We start from the raw sequence: 18463 nt of genomic DNA, 5'->3' as shown, positions 1-18463 counted from the left end.
TGTGTGGTGGAGGATGCCATTCTGTCTTTGAGGTGCTCTGCCAGAGCTGCTGGGTGAGTTTTGGCTTTATCTCCTGATGTTTGTCCTGTGTGACAGCATCTCAGACTCTTCTGTGTGACAGCATCTCAGACTCTTCTGGTTTGGCCTTGAAAGACCAGAAGGTCACAACAACAGGTAAATTTGCTGCTGCATCTTCCCTGCCATGCTGGCCTCAAAGCCAGGAGTCACTTAATTTTTTCAGCCCTCAGTGTTGCTTCAGAGGAGCCAGGAAAGCAGTGCATCAGCAGGAGAGCTTCAGTGAAATGTGGCTTCAGGCTCTCTAATATTGGCAATTTCTGAGTTAAATACCCGGTGTCAGCCATGCAAATGCCTTGTGCAGGTATTTACTGGAGGCTGGCAAACCTCTATTCCCCCATTTGCTGCCCTGGTGTGTAACCAGCTTATCTCTGAGCAGCTGGATTTAACCCTCTTATCCACCTCTGTGCCAGCCCTTCACACTCTGCTGCTCCTCCCTCCCAGGATGCCAGGAAAAGCCTGGATGGCTTCCATGGGAAATGGATGTTTGCCCTCCCTGGGATGATTACTTCTGTTATTTAAAAAGCAACAAAACAAAAAAAATGCACCAGCAAACTTCTGGATTGGGATAATTAAGCCAATTGATGTGTTTAAGTAAATTAGTTTCCTTTTAATTGAGAAAAATATATATAGTCTCATCATGGTTCCGAAAATAATGAGCTACTGACCTGCTTTATCCCTGATTTGGCTTACAGATGGAGAGGGGAGGTGAATTATGATGGAAGCATAGAATATCCTGAGCTGGAAGGGACCCTTAAGGATCATTGAGTCCAAACTCTGGCCCTGCACAGGACATCCCAAGAATCACACCATGTGCCTGAGAGTGTTGTCCAGATGTTCCTTGAGCTCTGTCAGGCTTGGTGCTGTAATCACTGCCCTGGGGAGCCTGTTCAGAGCCCAACCACCCTCTGGGGGAAGAACCTTTCCTTAATATTCAGCCTAAACCTCCCCTGACACTTCATCCTGTTCCCTCAGGTTCTATCACAGAGAAGAGATTGGTACCTGCCCTAAATCTAAGATAAAAGTGGGGGAAATCAGCTTCACATTGAAAGACCGACTCCTTGTCTTCTGTGTCAGTGCCTGAATCTGTTAGCTCAGGGAAGCAGAGACTTGCTGTCCAGGGACAAGGCAGTTTGTCCTTCCCTTCCTGGTGTCTCTGGAGCAGAGCAGCACTCCATGGTGGGACCAGTGAGATCTCACCTCCCAGCCCTTTCCATAAGCCAGGAGGATGCTGGGGAGGCAGGAGCTGTGCCCCGGGGCTGGGAGGAGCCAAGGGACCACATCACACCTGAGATTGCAGAATAAAATGCTGATGGCTCTCCCAAAGCCAGTGCATGTGGGAATGGCACCCCCTGAGCGGTGGGTTCAGTGATGTGATGTGATGAGACACGTTTATTTATCCAATTTCTGATCAGTGCCGAGGGAAAGGGGTGTGTTTGGGGGAAGGGGTGAGGCAGCCTGGCAGGGTGGAGGTGCCTGAGATCAGCAGGGACCACAAACACAGCTGTGTGTGTGCCCTGCTAACTCCAGCTCATTGCTGCTGGGAGCCCCTGCCTCACACTGCTGCCAGAGATGCTGTGCTGTCGTTAATCTGCTGAGATAATTGTGGTTTTAGTGTTTCCAGCGGGGGAGTTCACAGGAGGCAGAGGCATTCCTGGAAGGTGGGTGCCATCCTGGAGGCATGCAGCAGCCTCCAGTGACTCAGCTGGTGCTCTGAGTGGTGCTGATTGTCAAAGCTGGGAGGTAACATGAAGAGGACAGGGAGCACAGGCAGTGATTTGGAGCTGTGGAATGGCATTTTCACAGAATCACTGGGTCACAGAATTACTGGGTTGGAAGAGACCTTCAAGATCATTCAGTCCAGCCCATCCCCAACACCTGAACTCAACCCTGGCACCCAGTGCCACATCCAGGCTTTGTTAAACACACCCAGGGATGGTGACTCCATCACCTCCCTGGGCAGCCATTCCCAAACTTTATCACCCTTTCTGTAAAAGCTTTTTCTTAATATCCAACCTGTATTTCCCTTGGTGCAGCTTGAGTCTGTGTCCTTCTGTCAGTGCTGCTTTTTGAGCTGTGATTAGCAAAAGAGGGAGTTTGGGAGCAGGGCTGCTGCTGAACCCATGGTGTAAAGGCAGTGCCTGACCCTGCTTTGGCTGATGAGTGTGCAGGGAAGTGCTGCACGTGCATGAAATCTGGGGAAATGTTTTGTGCTGGGGAATGGGAATGCCCCTCTTGCCTTTTCATCAAGAATCTATAAAATGGCATCCAGTGCTCTTCAGCCCATGCCTGGAAGCCAAAGCCAGGTGCATGCAATCCTGAACAAGGCACGGGGACATCTGGATGTTTATTTCTATTTGAGCTGCATTTGGCTACTGGAACAAACATTTGCAGAAAGTGGCCTTAGCCTTGGCTCAGCATCCTGAATGCAGAGCACAGGTAGCCCTGAAGGGAGTTTGAGCTTGATGAAAGCACATTAAGCCATCAGTAGCAAGAAAAGCAGATAAGATCAACAAGCTGCAGTGTTTGGGAGCCCCATCCTCTAGGAGAAATCACTTTTAGAGCAAACACTCCTAATGTTTGCTCACAGGGTTGGAGTAGGATAATGCAGGAGAGATCCTCATGGATCTGTGCCACATCCCCTTCCCTGTCCCACAGTGAGCAGACCCCAGAGGGATGACTGGGGCAGTGTTTGGGAAGCTGTTGGGGGCAGCAGCCTCTGTCCCCCATCCCACCTGGTGGCTGCAGCCCTGTGTAAGCCAGCAAACAGGTGTGGATGGAGTTTCTGCAGCTGTGAAAATGATGTCAAGCGGGTTTTTTTCCCCATTTGCTTGCAAAATCATATTTTGGCTCTGCCTGCTGTGGGCCAGAGAGGTGGGACCAGGTGAGATGTGACACAGATCTGCACTGGCCCCTGTGTTGCACTCTGCCAGCCCCCCCAAAAATGTAAGAATGTCTGAAATGTAAGAAATGTCTGCTCTGAAAAAGTGATTTCTGCTGGAATGTGTGACTGAAAGGGCTGCAGTGCAGCCTCTCACTGCTGAGGAGAGTCCTGGTTTTGTCTTGTCCCGTTGATGTGAATGAAGTGATTTATAAGGACGTTTTCCATGAATCAATAAATCCATGCTTGCTGCTGTGCCTGGGAGGTTTAATTTGCTCTAGATACTGCACAGAGTATCTCTGTCCTGAATTGCACTGCCAAGTTCTGCTCTTTGGGAGAGGATGAGGATACAGCTGGATCCTCTGGGGATATGCTGCCAGCATCTGATGGTGCCTGATCCCTGTTAATTATTGTGCACCTTGTGGTGTGGGCTGCAGAGTTCAGGCAGGGGTAAAAGCAATGGTTTCCCTGTGTGTGGAGTTTGAGGGCTTAGTCCATTGTGCCAAACATTTCCTGATGTTACAGATCTTGGGGAAATTGAAGCCAATAAAAAAAAGGGAGGGCTGGGATCACTGGCCTTTGAAGAGACCACAGTGCAGAAATCTGGGTTACAGGTAGGTTTTCCTTCCACATCTCTGAGTGATGCTTCCTCTCAAGAAGAATTGAAAAATTCCCGTTGCTCTGCACCACCTCCCCTCCCAAAAGCTGCTTTTATGAGCCCCTTGGAAGCAATGCACGTGTGTTTGCAAAGCCTGCCACTGGATCTGGCTGGAAAAAGAGGGTTCAGAAACACAGCTCTGCTGCACAGAGAGAAATCAAAGGTACCCCCAACTTCCCCCAGTCCTGAGCTTGCTTCTCTTGCTTTATCTGAGCACTGTGGTCATGGATGGATGAGGGGGCTTTGCTTTATGCTGTGCCCTGGGGTTTGGGGTTGTTTCTGGCCTCTTCTTGTGCACAATGGATGTTTTGAAAGCTCCTAAACTTTTGGGGCATGGACTGGCTCAGCTGTCCCTGTGAGCACCTGGATCCCACCGCACCTCTCACACTGCTCCACCTGCCTGGCTGAGCCCCCACGGACCCCCCCACTTCTCCTCCAGAGCAGCTCTGAAACCATTTTACATCACTTGGAGGTCAGAGCTCAAGCTGGAGGATCCAGAAACGTTCCCAGAGCCAAAACACGCCGTGGCAAGCGGGTGTGTGCCTGCTCTCTGCTTCTCATTTCCTCCAGCACTGTGAGAGCACTGCAGCTGCACATGGGGTTTCAGCAGGGTGTCCCCTCTTTTGTTCCTATACATTAGAAAAGTCTGTGCATGTGTTTATATTTAAAAACAATATGTGTATATTTCAGCATGGCCGTTTGTGAGCTGGGCTCCTCAGGACTGGTCTGGTTGGGCAAAGGAGGGATGAATTTCACAGCTGCCTGCCTGTTGCACTGGCAACTGTGTGATGATCCTGATGGTTCTTGCACTTGGAAATAACAGGGAGTGATCCCAAACCTGCTCAGACCCAGCTAGGAAGGCTCCTTTAGAAGTGAGCAGGCTTTGGGGTAAGTCTGGCAGCACCAGTGGAGAGGCTGTGTTGCTGTGATTTGTGTCACACAGCCTGGGCAGTCCATTCCAAGTGTGCCCATCTTGCATTTTCCATGCCCTCTTTCCCACATGCTTGCTGGTGTGTTGGAAAGAAGCAGATGCAGCTTCTGGAAGCTGTGGGGGCTTCATGTTGGGCTTGTTGCACATCCCCTGGGACAGCAAACACAAGGTCAAACAATGGAGCAGCTATAGAATGTTGTCATTTTAAATAATTGCCATAATGGCTTCTCCTCCCTTTCTTCCACCCCTTCCCCATCACCATGTCCTTCCCCACCCATAACCTGGGGGCTGCCTGGATCTCTTCAGGATTTATGTTAAAAGGGAAGTGTTTTGTGCATAATTAAAGCATCCTATTGCTGAATGGAAATGGGATTTGGTGCTTACCGCTGTGACTCTTTCTCATGCATGAGGGTGAACTGATTGATTGCTGAGGTTTGAGATTAAATATTCCCCTGAGCTCCACTGGCATTTAGTGTGCTGGGGAGGGGTGGAGGGGAATTCTGGTTTTCCTGCAAGGCAAGGAGAGCACAGGAATGTCTGCTGAGCACATCCCCTCGTCCTGCTCTGCAGCATTGGCTGTAACAGGCTCCTGGCATGGTTGCCTTGGGCACCAATAAAACAGCTGCCTTTCTCCATATCCACACTGGTGGATGGGCTGCTGGTGGGCTTTGCAAGCTCCTCTCAGTGCTGCATTGAGCATCCCATTGCATCCTGCCCATTCCTGGTGACTCAGCTGCCTCCCCACCTGCCCACACCTAGCAGTGGGGCAGACCCGCTGTCCCAGCCTTTCTCCTTCAGAGTGCACCTTATTTGTTTATTTTTCTTACCTTCGTTTCATCCCCAAAGCCCTCTGTGTTTGGTTTCGATGGGAAAGGAGGAGAAACCCCCACACTCCTCTCCTGGAGTGCGTGGTGGGTTGGAGACGCTGCCTTCCCCGTTCCCTTGAAGTCTAATTTTAGCTGAAGGCGTCGGGATCCCTCCAGGGTATGGCAGAGATTTCCTATCAGCTGCCTAGACCTTAAGGAACAAAACACACAAACAAACACAGCACAGAAGCACTCGAGGTTTATTTGGGTGAATTCTTTCAAAAAAAAGGGTGTGACTTTTTATTTTTTATTTTTTTTTTACGAGCAGCGCACGCTGGCTTTGTTCTGCTGCAGTCGGGAATTTCAGGTCTTCCAAGATTTAAATCAGAATAATTAGTTACTGTCTGTTTGTACCTTCTGTTTCTGTTGCAGGGTTACCAAAGGGTGTATATATCTCCCAGAGGGCTGCCTAAGTGTGGCTTAATCATTAAAGCATCCGATTTCCTCCACGTTATCTGCCATGAGGCTTATGTAAGTAAACAAATAAATAAATAAATGAAAGCAGGGAGGGTGGGGATGGTGTTGGTGGATTCAGCTTGGGGGGGGGTTGTACAGATTTTTCCTGATTGTCACGGGTTTAATTGTGAGCTGCCTGTGGTGGTTCCCAGCCCGTCATGTGGGGATCAGAGGACTGAGTGTTTGGGCTGGCACTGAACAGCCAGCCAGTTTAATGAGGCTGCTCCCAGCCAAGCCTTGACCCCACTAAACTGGCAGGAGCTGTGTTGCTCCCTGTCATTTCAGGAGCAGGGGGGAAAAAATAGACCTTACAGGAATGAAAGGCTTTTGCTTTCACTCATACAGTTATGGCTTTGACTCCTTAACCCACTGGTATCCCTTATAAAAATCACAGCTCTATGTGGATGGACATAAGTCACCACTGTAAGTTTGGCAGGATTGGGAATTAGCTGTTTGTCAGCCTGTTTGCCATGTTTGGATTGGGGAGGGGGGCTGTTAATGCACACATTTCCCATCTCTAGCACAGGAGATGAGAAAAGCTCAGGAAGTCACTGCAGAGGAGGGAGGGATGGCAGGGGAGCCTCACAGGGAGAGAGCAGTGAGATGCTGAACCAGCCCTGGTTTGTGCCTGGAACCTGAGTGAATTGTGGGATGTTTTCCCTTCAGTGTTTGTCACCAAGAGCAGATGAGTGGCCCTGTTCTGATGGCAGTATGGAGCTGGACAGTTTGCTGTCTTCCATTTGGCTTCTCTTTCTGCCTGAGCTAGTGTGGTAGAGGTTGGGTTCTGAGATGCTGCCTTATCAGCTGCCTTTGCTGCCTCATTTATCATGTGCAAACCCTGGGAGTGAGGGTTTGGGGTGCATGCTGCTTCCCTGGTGGATTTAGATACTTCTAAATCCAAAAGCAGCCTTTGCCATCAGTTTCTCTGCTTCCCTGTGTGAGAGGGAGCATAATTTTTTGAGGATGGTAGCTTTGTGTTAGCCTTTCCTAGAAATACAGGTGTGCAGCTGGGCTTTGTTCTTCCTGGGAGAAGCTCTTGAAAGGGAAGGGGCCTGAAGGGGACAAGGTGGGACCAAAGGCATCTGCAGGGCTTTGGTGGCTTCAGGGAGAATTGTTTGTGTGCAGGTTGAGGTTGAAGTCCATCTTCTCTCTGCGTTTGTTGGGAAGAGTAGAGACAAGTGATGGGGATGTGTTGGACTCTGCTGTGGCAGAGCTGAAGCTGGGCATGATCCCACATCCTGTCCCAGCTCCAGAGTAACAATTTGGAGAGACAGATCCCCTGGTAAATCCCCTGTCCCCTCTGGGAGTGATGTGAGGCTGTCACAGCCAGCAGCGCGTTGCCGGTGCCCTTTGCTCTGTCTGCTCCGGTGTGTGTGGAGTGGGAAAAGTCCTGCTTGATGGAAATACTCCTAAGAAAGCCTGTCAGCCTGATTTGTTCCTTGATGTTTGCCCAGCTGGAAAGCTGGTGGCAGCTCAGACAACACCTCCTGAAGCACTTGGGAGTGTGTGATGTGCAGCACAGCCAGTGCTCCTGCCTGGCACAGGGAGGGCTGCTGGAGGGCTGGCAGGTCTCTAATCCCCATCCCACCCCTGTGTGCCTGCCTGTTTCACTGGGCCTTTCACAGATCTGCTGGGTTTGGGCACAGGGAGAGCTGGGGAGGAGGAGCAGAACTCCTGGAAGCATGGAGGGGAAGGGAGATGATAGACGATGGAGAGGATGCTGGGAGGAAGAGGAGATGATGTGGCTCATTTGCCTGATGCTTTGGAAGTTGCTTAGCTAAATTAAGTGCTCACTAGGGAGTCTCATTTGGATTTTAAATAGCTTTGGAGCATTTGAATGCTCTGTGTTGCTCTCTTCTTCCTGCAGTGTCAGCCACCTCCTGTCTCCATCTCTGAAGAATATCCCCAGAAGTCAACCTTAGGATGTGGGAGGGGAAGCTTGGTGGTCACCTGCTTTCCAAAAGCTTTTCAAAGTTCTCTCCAAGCTCCTCATCATTCCAGACCATCCATCCCTTGTTTTTTCTTCCAGTCACTGAGCTTGGTGATTGGGACTGACCACAGGTTCCCTCTCCCACAGAGGCCACAGCATGCCAGGAGCTCTGTGCTCATCACACAGCACCAGCTGCTCTGGGATGAGCTCACTGATCTTCCACCATCCCTCCTTAAGCATCCCACTTAAGGCAGAAGTTGATGCCCCTTTGGCTTTCCTGTTCATTTGCAGGACTGTGTATTTTTTCTTTCCTTTCAGCCAGCTGAAAACCTGCTCCAAGAGCCTGGAGAATGATTTTGAGTACCTTATTTCCCTGGTTGTACCTTGGTGCAGAGCTGGATGTTATTTGTGCACTTGATCATCCTGCTACTTGGTAAAGGAAATTCCTAGTAAAGGAAATTCCTTAGTTTTATTTAATTTCTGTAGAAAATGAAAGTATCTCAAAATATTTCTTTTTCTTTGTCTCCAGAGTAACACGCTCAGTGATGGAGGGTGCCAAAGGCAGGCACAAATACTGAGGATGGGGATGCAAACCATGTTTGGTCTCCAAAAAATTGTCTCAGTCAAGGATGGGGAATATTCCCCACACCTTGGGGGGTTCAGCTGTGTCCCCCCCATGCAAGGAGATGGTGGCCACCAGGTGCCACTGAGGTGTCCCCAGCCATGGGGCCTCCCTGCTCTGTTCCTCCACCATGTGCCCACCAGCCATTCCCAGACGTGCTGGGGGGAGCTTTGGGAGGAGCACACCCCGTTTTCCTCATAAAACTCCAAACAAGAGGCTTGGCCTGGTTTAGATTTTAAAAATAACTTGCACATTTGGAAGCTAAAGTTTCAGAAGGGCTCTGGATGGGATGATGGCTTTGATCGTGACAGTCCGAGATCAAGGCAGGACTTTTTGGGTTTGCTGCATCAGCTGGAAAATATATTGTAGTGTCTAGACTTTATCATCCTCAAGAAAGGCTCTTTGTTTTTTTTTTTCCTACTCTACAAAAGCCCATGTACAGTTGGTAGGAGGGGCTCTGATTGTGTCCAGGAGCATGTTGGAAGAGGTGGAAATGAGCTTTGGGCTTTGAAGGGCTCAGACCCTGCTTTGCAGGCGCTGCTGTTTCCAATGGAAGTTTGGGATGTCAGCAGTGGGCTGAGGATGGGCACCAGCTGTGTGCCAGAGGGGTCAGTCCCTGCAGCTGAGCCCTGCTGACACCTCAGTGCTCATCCTTTGGTTGCTGTGCCTGTGGTCACTGCTCAGACCAGCATCTCCCACAACTGTCTGAGTTTTCTCTGTGTAATAACCATAAACATCCATCTTTGATGATGTGTGGACAGAACTTAAGCATTTTTAGCTTGAGTTAGAAAATGTACAATTTCCTCTCCTTACCATTCCATAAGTAGGTTCTCAAGTTTTTTTTTTTATTATTTTACTGAATTCTTTTATTATTTATATCTTTTTGTAATTCCAAAAAAGAGGCAGGGAAGGATCTTCCTAATTTGCTTGGAATAAACTCAAAAGTCTGCTGAGAAGGTGAGGACATCTGGCCACATGTATTTATAGAACCATTAAAGTTGGATAAGCCCTCCAAGATCACTGAGTCCAGTCTTTGATCAAACACCACCTCGTCAACCAAACCACAGCACTGAGTGCCATGTGCTGTTGTTTCTTGAACACCTCCAGGGATGGTGACTCCACCACTGCCCTGGGCACTCTGTCCCAATGCTTAACAACCCTTTGAGTGAAAGAACTCTTCCTGATGTCCAGCCTGATCCTGTCCTGACACAGCTTGAGGCCACGTCCTTTTGTCCTGTCCCTTTTCCCTGGGAGCTGAGCCTGAGCCCCACCTGGCTGCACCCTCCTGTCAGGGAGTTACAGAGTGAGAAGGGCCCCCCTGAGCCTCCTGTTCTCCAGGCTGATTCCCCCAGCTGATCCTTATCAGACTTGTTCTCCAGACCCTCTCCATCTCCTTTCCCTTCTCTGGACACCTCAATGTCCTCCTTGTTGTGAGTGGCCCAGAGCTGGAAACAGCACTTGAGCTGTGGCCTCACCAGTGCTCAGTACAGAGGTACTGACTCCTCCTGAAAGCCCACACAGCTCCTCTGTCACACTGGAATATGCCCTGTGGAGGAAGCAGAAGCAGTTTTCCTTTGAAACTCTGTGTTTTGTGTGCAGGGCTCTGGGGTGTGTTTTGGCAGGTGTGTCATGGGCATAGTCACCCCCAGCCATTTCCTTGGTGTCTGTGCTGCAGCACACCATGATGCCAGGCTTAATGCCCCAGGCTTTGGAGGGGTTGCAGCCTGGTTATGAAAGCTTCATCTGGAAGCTTTGAGGAACATTTGGAAATGTTTTGGAAAACATTTGGATCGAGGATACCTTAGCTCTGTGCTTGGTTGTTTTACTTTGCTTTGTCCTTGAGCGAGAAAAGTGCTGTAGGGTTTCTGTTTTTTTCTTTCCACCAGTTTTTCTTTTGGATAGACTTATTTCCAGGGATAAATCAGAGCAAATGCCAGTGTGAAAATAGTTTGTGGTGTAAAATGGCACTAAAATTGTGCTGGAAGGGATCTTGAGAGGTTACCTTGTCCCCAAGGGTAGCTGAATACGCTCATTGGTCTGGAAAGTGAATGTCTTTGCTGGGAGTTGTTTTGTCATAAATTGTCTCAGGAGCAGAGGCAAAAATCTACCAAATAATGCTGTCAGAATGTGTGCACGAGCCTTCCTCAGTTTATTCAAATAATTTGCTGAATAAGTGTTGAAAATTAATGCTGGGTTTGTTCCCAGAGCTATTCAAAGTAATATTCCAGGGTAACCTTTTCCACCTTGGCATTTGCCAATATACTGAAACCCTTATGGATGAATTGCAGTTACCCACAGTCTGTATTTGACATGGAGCCATCCCTAGTTTACCCCATTTCTGAGACAGCAAGTCCCCAGAAGTCCCACTGGGATGAAGAGCAGGTTTTTCTTTGTTTCTTGTGAATTAGTTGTGACTTTTCAGTTTTCCAGGTGGTCACCAGCCCTGTGGAAATCCACAGCAGCCTCTCCCCTTGACATCTGCAGGCTTAGATAAAGCTGTAAGATCCTGGGCAAGGATCACCAGAAATCCTCATCTGCTTTGAGACTGAGCCAAGTGATGACTTTCAGTTAATTTCAGTTAATTTCTCCTGCATCTCCCTCTGTCCCAGCTTTGTGTCTTTGAATGATGAATCCAAAAAAAAAAAAAAAACATACCCAAGAGCCCTACTTTAATGCCCCAACCTTTTAAAGGTGCTGCAGAGCTCCATGGGGTTTTTCACCTTGCTTTCGGCTCCCCACTTCAGTGATGGAAGGTTCTGAAGGAGGTTCACCTGCAGCCAGCTGGATGCAGGCTTGTTCTCCAGCCAGCAGTGTGTTGGTGTTGCAATCCACACAGCCCAGATGGAGACTGGTTTTCCTTCACCTGGTCCTTTTCCCAACCAGTTTCCAGTAGGTGATAGGGGAATTCACCCATTTCTGGCTGTGGGGAAGGCTTGGCAAGCCCCCCTTGGCCCATCTGCACATTCACAGTGAGGATGACTGGCATCAGCGTTATTGTTTGGCCAAGTGTATGCAGGGATATCACAGCTTAGATTTGTTACAGATGGGTTTCTGGATATAGTCTGAGGCATTCTGCCAGCCAATTTTATATCTGTGTAAAAGTGATTGGCATCTCTATAAATAAAGCTGCTGTGGGATTATAAATCTAAATATACTTATTCATTAAATTATTTTTACATTTCCACTGGGTTGTCATCCTGGCTTATCACAAGCAAGCCATGCTCTCTGCCTGAGTGTTATCCACAGCTCCAGCAATGCAGCTTCTGAGGCTTGGAAATATTTTTTCACTTGTGTGTGAGCTGTCCATGAGTCCCTGTGCCATGGATCTCTTCACTTGGGCTTCCTCAGAGTCATCACTGGGAATGATCCTGTCCTGGACACTTCTGTAAATGGCTGTAAATACAGGAATGTGAGTTTTTCTTTCTTGCTTCACAAGTGAGCATGACTTTGCTGGGCTATTTAGTACCTATGACCTGGTAAATGCTGTTTGCCTGGCTCCTTTGGTGCTGGAAAAGGCTCCTGCATAAGATCCTCCATCTGTCCTCAGGCAAGGAGTCTCACAAAATTTCCACCTTCTGTGCCCCAGGCCAGGCTGGATGGAAACAGGGCTCTGTCCACCTGGTTTAACCATCCCTGCTGGTTGTTTTGGCTACAGGAGCAAGGAAGAAAGTCCCCCAGACCAGTTCCAGGTGCAGCTGTGAGCTGGGGAGGGGCTGGAGGGAGAGCAGCAATGCAGGCACTGGTAAATCTGGCTTGGGCTTTGAGCAGGCTGATGAGAAGGAACACTGAGAGCTGCAGCCTCCTGTTTCTCTGGGTTTTTTTTCCTTCTCTTTTCAAAGCATTTGATTATTAATTCAGTAAATGATGAAGTACAGAGAAACATGTGCCTGCGTGGCAGAATATCAGCTGCCTCACTCTGCTTGGTAATAACATTCATTGTTGAAAGTTAACCCATGATTTTTCTAATTTCCTGATGAAGGGAAGCTTTAAAGTCAGTCTGTCCATCTGATCCTCCTTCCATCACTGACAATTCATTAAGTTCATTTCCTGGTTTTGTCCTTTCTTTCAGTTTGGTTTTTCATCTCAAATTTGTGTGGGGCTGCTGCAGTTTTGGTCAAAACAGCCATCGAGTTAGTTAGAAGGGTGTTAGGGAGGTTTTTTATTAAGGGATGCAGTGAAACCTCAGCCTGCACTAGACACCAGGGAACACACATAAATGTTATGAACATCCCAGCCATAAAAGAGTGCTTTAGTTGGATTTGCCACGTTATGAGACAGCAGAGAGCCCACGCTGCAGGTCTCTGTGCAGACATGTAGGTGTTACCAGGGGGGATGTTCACCTCAGTGAATCCTCTGGTGTCTAATAAATGTGAGTTCATCCTGCTGCCTCACTCTAAAAGTGGCTTGTGTTGCTGAGAGTCACAGGAGGAAATATTTCCATTCATGCTGGTATTCCTAGTGCTGCTCACCCCACCAAATGTAGTTTTGGTAGCATAACAGGGTCAGCACTGTTTTGTAGGGCCTTCAGAAACTGGGAGCAGCATTTCCATGTGTGACTGTGTTCACAGGGGTCTTAGGATGAGGGAAGAGATGAAGATCTGACTCCATGTTTCAGGAGGCTTGATTTATTGTTTTATGATATATATATATTATATTAAAACTATACTAAAAGAATAGAAGAAAGGATTTCATCAGAAGGCTAGCTAAGAATAGAATAGCAAGAATGATAACAAAGGTTTGTGGCTCGGGCTCTCTGTCCAAACCAGCTCACTGTGATTGGCCATTAATTGAAAACAACCAACATGGGCTAATCAAAGATCCACCTGTTGCATTCCACAGCAGCAGATAATCAGTGTTTACATTTTGTTCCTGAGGCTTCTCAGCTCCTCAGGAGGAAAAATCCTAAGGAAAGGATTTTCCATAAAAGATGTTTGTGACATGGTGCTGCTGTATGTGGGTCCTGTGTGGGTGTGGGATCATTTCATCACCTTGTCTTAGGGGGAAGGGAGAGACCCTGGAAGCAAAGAGCAGCCACCAGCACTTCCCTGCAGGGCTGTGATGGGGTGCAAACAGGATCTGACATTCAGTGTGTTCTTGGTGAGCTGCCAAATGTTTGCATATCAGCCTGGCTTTTACTGGTAGGTGTCAATGCTTCTTTCCAGGCCTGGTTTCCACCAACACCAGAATTCTTTGCAGTGTTGGGGTTTGGTTTTTTTCTTCCCCTCTTTGTTTCCTCTTTTCTTTCTCCATTCAGTGCCTTGGTAAGAACACAGCTGAAGTGCTGGGAGCCCAAAGGAAACCTGTCTATTACACATGACCCGATTAGAAGCCATGGTAATAAGCATTTGAATCTAAAGCTAGATTAGGCAGGGAGCAGTCTGAGGCTGGATTTGCATAGCACACATTCCTTTTCTCCTTTTCCATAGGACGTGTTGGTAAATCTCCTGAAAGTGAATTTAGAAAGGCTGGCATGTGTCAAGTGCTCCTGTTGATGCATGGGTTGTTCTTCTCACTAAGCTGGGGAAAAAAATGCCTGTGATTGCCTGGAAGATGCTTTTTCTCCTCTCTGCCTGCTCTCACAGCTCATGTTGCAGCCCATGGGGATGGGTAGCTCTTCCCAGCTCCACAAATCTGCATTTTGAGGGCATTTGGAAAGTTTTTGCCTGGAGAGGCAATTATTTCAGGGTGCTTTCTGTCTTCCCGTGACAACTCTGGCAGTAGTGGAGTGAATCTGGAATTTTCAGGTACCTAAATCCAATTTGCAGCTTCTTCAAGCTTTCACTTCAATGTTACTAGTCTTGTGCTGGAAAATGCTGCAAAGATTTGTTATCCAAAAGCCATTTAATTTCCTTCCCCTGTGGCCAGTCAGAAGATTGTGGATGATCTGAGGGTCAGTCTCTTGTTGTCTGTCATTACCCTGTTTAGGCCATCCAGTGATGGTTTGGGGCAATGGGATGCAGAGGTTAGACAAGGGAGGAAAATATTTTTCAATGTTTAGGGCAGTGTCTGGGCAGCAAATCTGCAGGCTGTGTGTTCTAAGAGAGGGTTTGAAATGGAACCATGTGTTTCAGTCCTGGTTGGTTTTTTTGGGCCCCACTTTGTTATCCATGGTGTTGTCTGGGCTGTGTTGGAAGACCTGACATTCTGGTGAAGGCAGAGCTGCCCCCCTGAGTGGCCTCTATCAGCCAATTCCATTGCCACTTTTGCTGATAGAGGTGTTCCCAGAGCTGCTGAAGGAATGGGAGAGTGTTTCAGGGTGTTGGGGATGAATTCCCTCACTGGAATTCCCTCACCTGGTATCAGTCAAATGCATTGCCCTGAAACTATGACAGGAGGGGAGCTTTGGAGGAATCCCACCAGTCACTGATCCCCTGAAGCCTTTCCCAGGTGTGGAGAGCTCTGCAGGACCCACCATGCCCAGAACTCACCTCTTTAAAGTGTGAAGTTCTCCATGGGTTTGCATTGTGGGTGAACCCAGACTGGTGCTGATGGGCAGAAGTAAAAATGCCATCACTCCAAGATTTAGATGCTGAGCATGACTCCAGCTGCTCTGGAATAAATAAATAAATACCCCTCTAGATAGTGACCCCCCTTTGGTCACTTGGGGTCATCTGTCCTGGCTGTGTCCCCTCCCAGCTCCTGGGGCACCCCCAGCCTCCTCTCTGGTGTAGTGAGGATCAGAGACCTTGACTCTGTGCCAGCCCTGCAGAGCAGTAACTCAAACATCTCTGAGTTAGCAACACAGTTTACAGCACAAACCCAAAGAAAATGAAGCATTCCAGCCACAACCAGCTTGGGAAGGGGCAGGGCTGGTGTGGGGAAGGTGAGAGGGGATGGGTGCATCTCTGCAGAGAGCACTGGGTGGGTGTCAGAGTTTGTCAATGCTTCTTTCCAGTTTGGTTTCCACCAAAACTGGAATCCTTTGCAGTGTTGTTTTTTTTTTTTTTCCCCTCCCTCTTTGTTTCCTTTTTTGCTTTCTCAAAGAAATCCAAGCATTCCAGCCACAACCAGCTTGGGAAAGGGCAGGGCTGGTTTAGGGAAGGTGAGAGGGGTGAAATGGAGGTGTGAGAGCATCTCTGCAGAGAGCAGTGGGTGGGTGTCAGAGTTTGGTGCTGCTTTATACAACCATCTCCCTTTCCATTAAAAAAAAAGCCTAGAACTTGCAAATAACCAATATGAAAAAGTGACCCAAGGAGCTCCTGAGAGGCTCAGACACCCTGAGAGGACATAACTCTGCACTGTGTCACTCTGAGCCTCCACCAACCCTGCAGTGGCCTTGGGGAAGCTGCATCTGTGCTCATGGGCACTTCTGAAACGTGGTGAGTCCCAGATATATCAACACCCACTCTGCCCTCCTGCTGCAGATGCAATTAAATTTAAAAAAAAATCAAACATATTTGTGTTCTCTCAGGGTGTCTGAGCCTCTCAGGAGCCCCTTGGGTCACTTTTTCAAAAGGGTTATTTGCAATTTTTTTTTAATGGAAAGGGAGATAGTTGTATAAATATCTACAGGGGTATTTATTTTTTATCTATAGGGATATTTATGTACTACAGGGGTGGGAAGCTTGTGCTGCAATTTTTACCAGGTGCAGTGTGAAAACCTGCAAAGAAGAGAAATCCAATCCCATATGTAGCCCTGGCAGGGATGTGACCACTGTAGCTGTGATATTGCCCCTCCAGAGGGTTTCCTCACTGAAATGTTTGCTCAGGATGGGTGGAGAGCTCATTTTTTGAGCAGTACATAGAGATGAATCTGCCTGAAGCACTGGAGATGCTGTGCATGCCTTGTTTGGACTTCAGACTCTCTGGGGAAAAACCAGATTTGGTTCAATCAATGCACAGAGGAAAAACTAACAATCCTGTGCATGTACTCAGTGTGTTTAAATTCAGTTTGTATTGACACTGCTGATGCTGATACTTCCCTGGATTAAGCATTAAAATAGCCTCTATTGATTTTTAAATGCATCCCCTTGGGACCTCCGCTGGGCTGACATTTCCCTCTGAATGCTCCAGCAGGAGAAGAGCAGCTTTCCTTTGGTCCATCCCCAGCAGCCATGTGGGGAAGGCTCCCTCCCCTCTGTCAGAAGCTGGATAATTAGGCAATTAAAACCACGTGTCCCCATTAAGAGAGGTCCTGTGAATTGCAGGTGGTGGATTGGAGCAGCTGTCCTGGTGGAAAATCAAGTCCTGCTGCCCTGTGCCTCAGGATGCTGCAGATCCATCCTGGTCAAAGCGTTTGCCATAAGCTACATTTTGTGTTGTAGCCACATGAAATAAGTCTGACCAAGCCTTACAATTAATTTCACTTGCTGTGTTAGCCTGATTTTTTTTTTTTTTTCATTTAAATACCAACAGTATTTCAGTGAAATGTGATAAAAGTTGCTGTTTTTTCCCAGGCTGGGTGGGAGCTGTTGGGATCACGTTGTGCCTGCTCTGAACTCACATGCTTTGTTTTTTGGTGTTCATCTCGTGGAGCACAGGGAGGTATTAGTGTCACACTGGGAGGAAAAGTGGCCAGAGGGCCTTTTCTGCCATTAGACATATTTATCAAGGAATTCTCAACCCCAAGTTTGTACTTAAGGGGGGAAAAATCACTCTGGATTAACATCAGAATTTAAAAACCTTTAAAAGAAAATCAGCATTGCAGATGGGTAGGCCAGCTGGGAGATCTGACAAGTGTGTTTTGTTTGCTCTGGGCACCTTCAGTACTCTGAATTTAATGGTATCTTGAAGTTTAATGATATTTAGCCATCAGGGTCCCTGCTGGGAAGGACTCCTACTTACAGCAGCCTTCATCCAGTTTCCATTTTGAGAGAGAAAGCAGCCAGCTTGCTCCACACCACAAAATGCCTCAACACCTGTGTCACAGACAGCTTTTATGAAGAATCCTTTCCTTGGGATTTTTCCTCCTGAGAAGCTGTGAAGCCTCAGGAACAAAATGTAAACATTAATTATTTGCTGCTGTGGAATGCAACAGGTGCATCTGTGATTGGTCTCATGTGGTTGTTTCTAATTAATGGCCAATCACAGTCAGCTGGCTCAGACAGAGAGCCTGAGCCACAAGCCTTTGTTATCATTCTTTGCTATTCTATTTTTAGCTAGCCTTCTGATGAAATCCTTTCTTCCATTCTTTTAGTATACTTTTAATGTAATATATATCATAAAATAATAAATCAAGCCTTCTGAAACATGGAGTCAGATCCTCATCTCTTCCCTCATCCTCAAACCCCTGTGAACACCATCACACACCTGTGGTTCCAGTAGCCTCACCTTAAGCACAGATAATGCTAAAAAACTCCAAACACCACCCAAAAAAGCCCTCTGGGACTCAGCCAGCAGCTCCTTGTTGCCTTGTCCTGGTGGTGGCCCCATGGCAGATGTTGTTCTGGTGATGGACTGGAAGCATCTGCTGTGAGAAACTTGGAAGCTCCACTTTGTGCAGCCAAATTTAGAGGATTTAAAAGAGGAAAAAAAACCCTGCCTGCCTTCAGCGAGTGTCACCCCAGGGATCACTGCTGAAATGGGGAGCAGTGAAATGGAAAGCTCAGCATTTGAGGGTTTGCATACAATAAATCACAGGCACGGCCCAAATATTCATTGGAGGAGCAGGGATGAAAAAAAGGGGAAGAATTAAAATAAAGGAAGGCTGTTGATTGAACTGTTGTTCTCCAGGAAAAGGCTAATTGGGCAAACAAATCTCCTCCTCCAGTGGGAAATGCAGCTCCTCTTTCTCTTGCCAGGCTGCTCAGTTTGTATTAACAGCATTTGCATTGTCAAAGGGAGTAGTCAGAACTTGTGATATCTGGTGGAAATCAGTGCAAGGCTGGGCTTTACAGCTGGTTTTAGCACAGTCTGGAGGTGTGCTGTGCTTTGAATGAGCAGTTTTCTCCCAGCTGGGGCCAAAACCAGCTGTGGAGATGGAATGAGGCTGGATTGATCCTTGTGCTGGGTGATAGGGATGGAGGATGGAAGAGGATGCTTCCCCCAGGATGCTCAGTGAGGCTGTGGGAGCCCCATGAGCAGCCCAAAAGGTCTTGAATCCCT

General features: G+C 47.9%; 1 protein-coding gene across 3 annotated transcripts in view; it reads left to right on the top strand.

Moving 5' to 3' along the window:
• Nucleotides 1-18463, top strand: part of DAAM1 (dishevelled associated activator of morphogenesis 1) — a 95130-nt gene that overhangs the window by 13521 nt on the left and 63146 nt on the right. For 2 of the 3 annotated variants that reach the window (XM_074543974.1, XM_074543972.1), the window contains exon 2: nt 5784-5882. The exons of the other annotated variant lie outside the window; for it this stretch is intronic. The gene's annotated coding sequence lies outside the window, so the exon portion shown is untranslated. The remainder of the gene's footprint in view (nt 1-5783; nt 5883-18463) is intronic. 3 annotated transcript variants of the gene reach the window in all.

The sequence above is a fragment of the Zonotrichia albicollis genome, chromosome 6 (genome assembly GCF_047830755.1).
Source record: "Zonotrichia albicollis isolate bZonAlb1 chromosome 6, bZonAlb1.hap1, whole genome shotgun sequence".
NCBI classification, from domain to species: Eukaryota; Metazoa; Chordata; class Aves; order Passeriformes; family Passerellidae; genus Zonotrichia; species Zonotrichia albicollis.
Note: the sequence above shows the minus strand (reverse complement) of the source record. Positions and strands in the feature narration are given on the sequence as shown.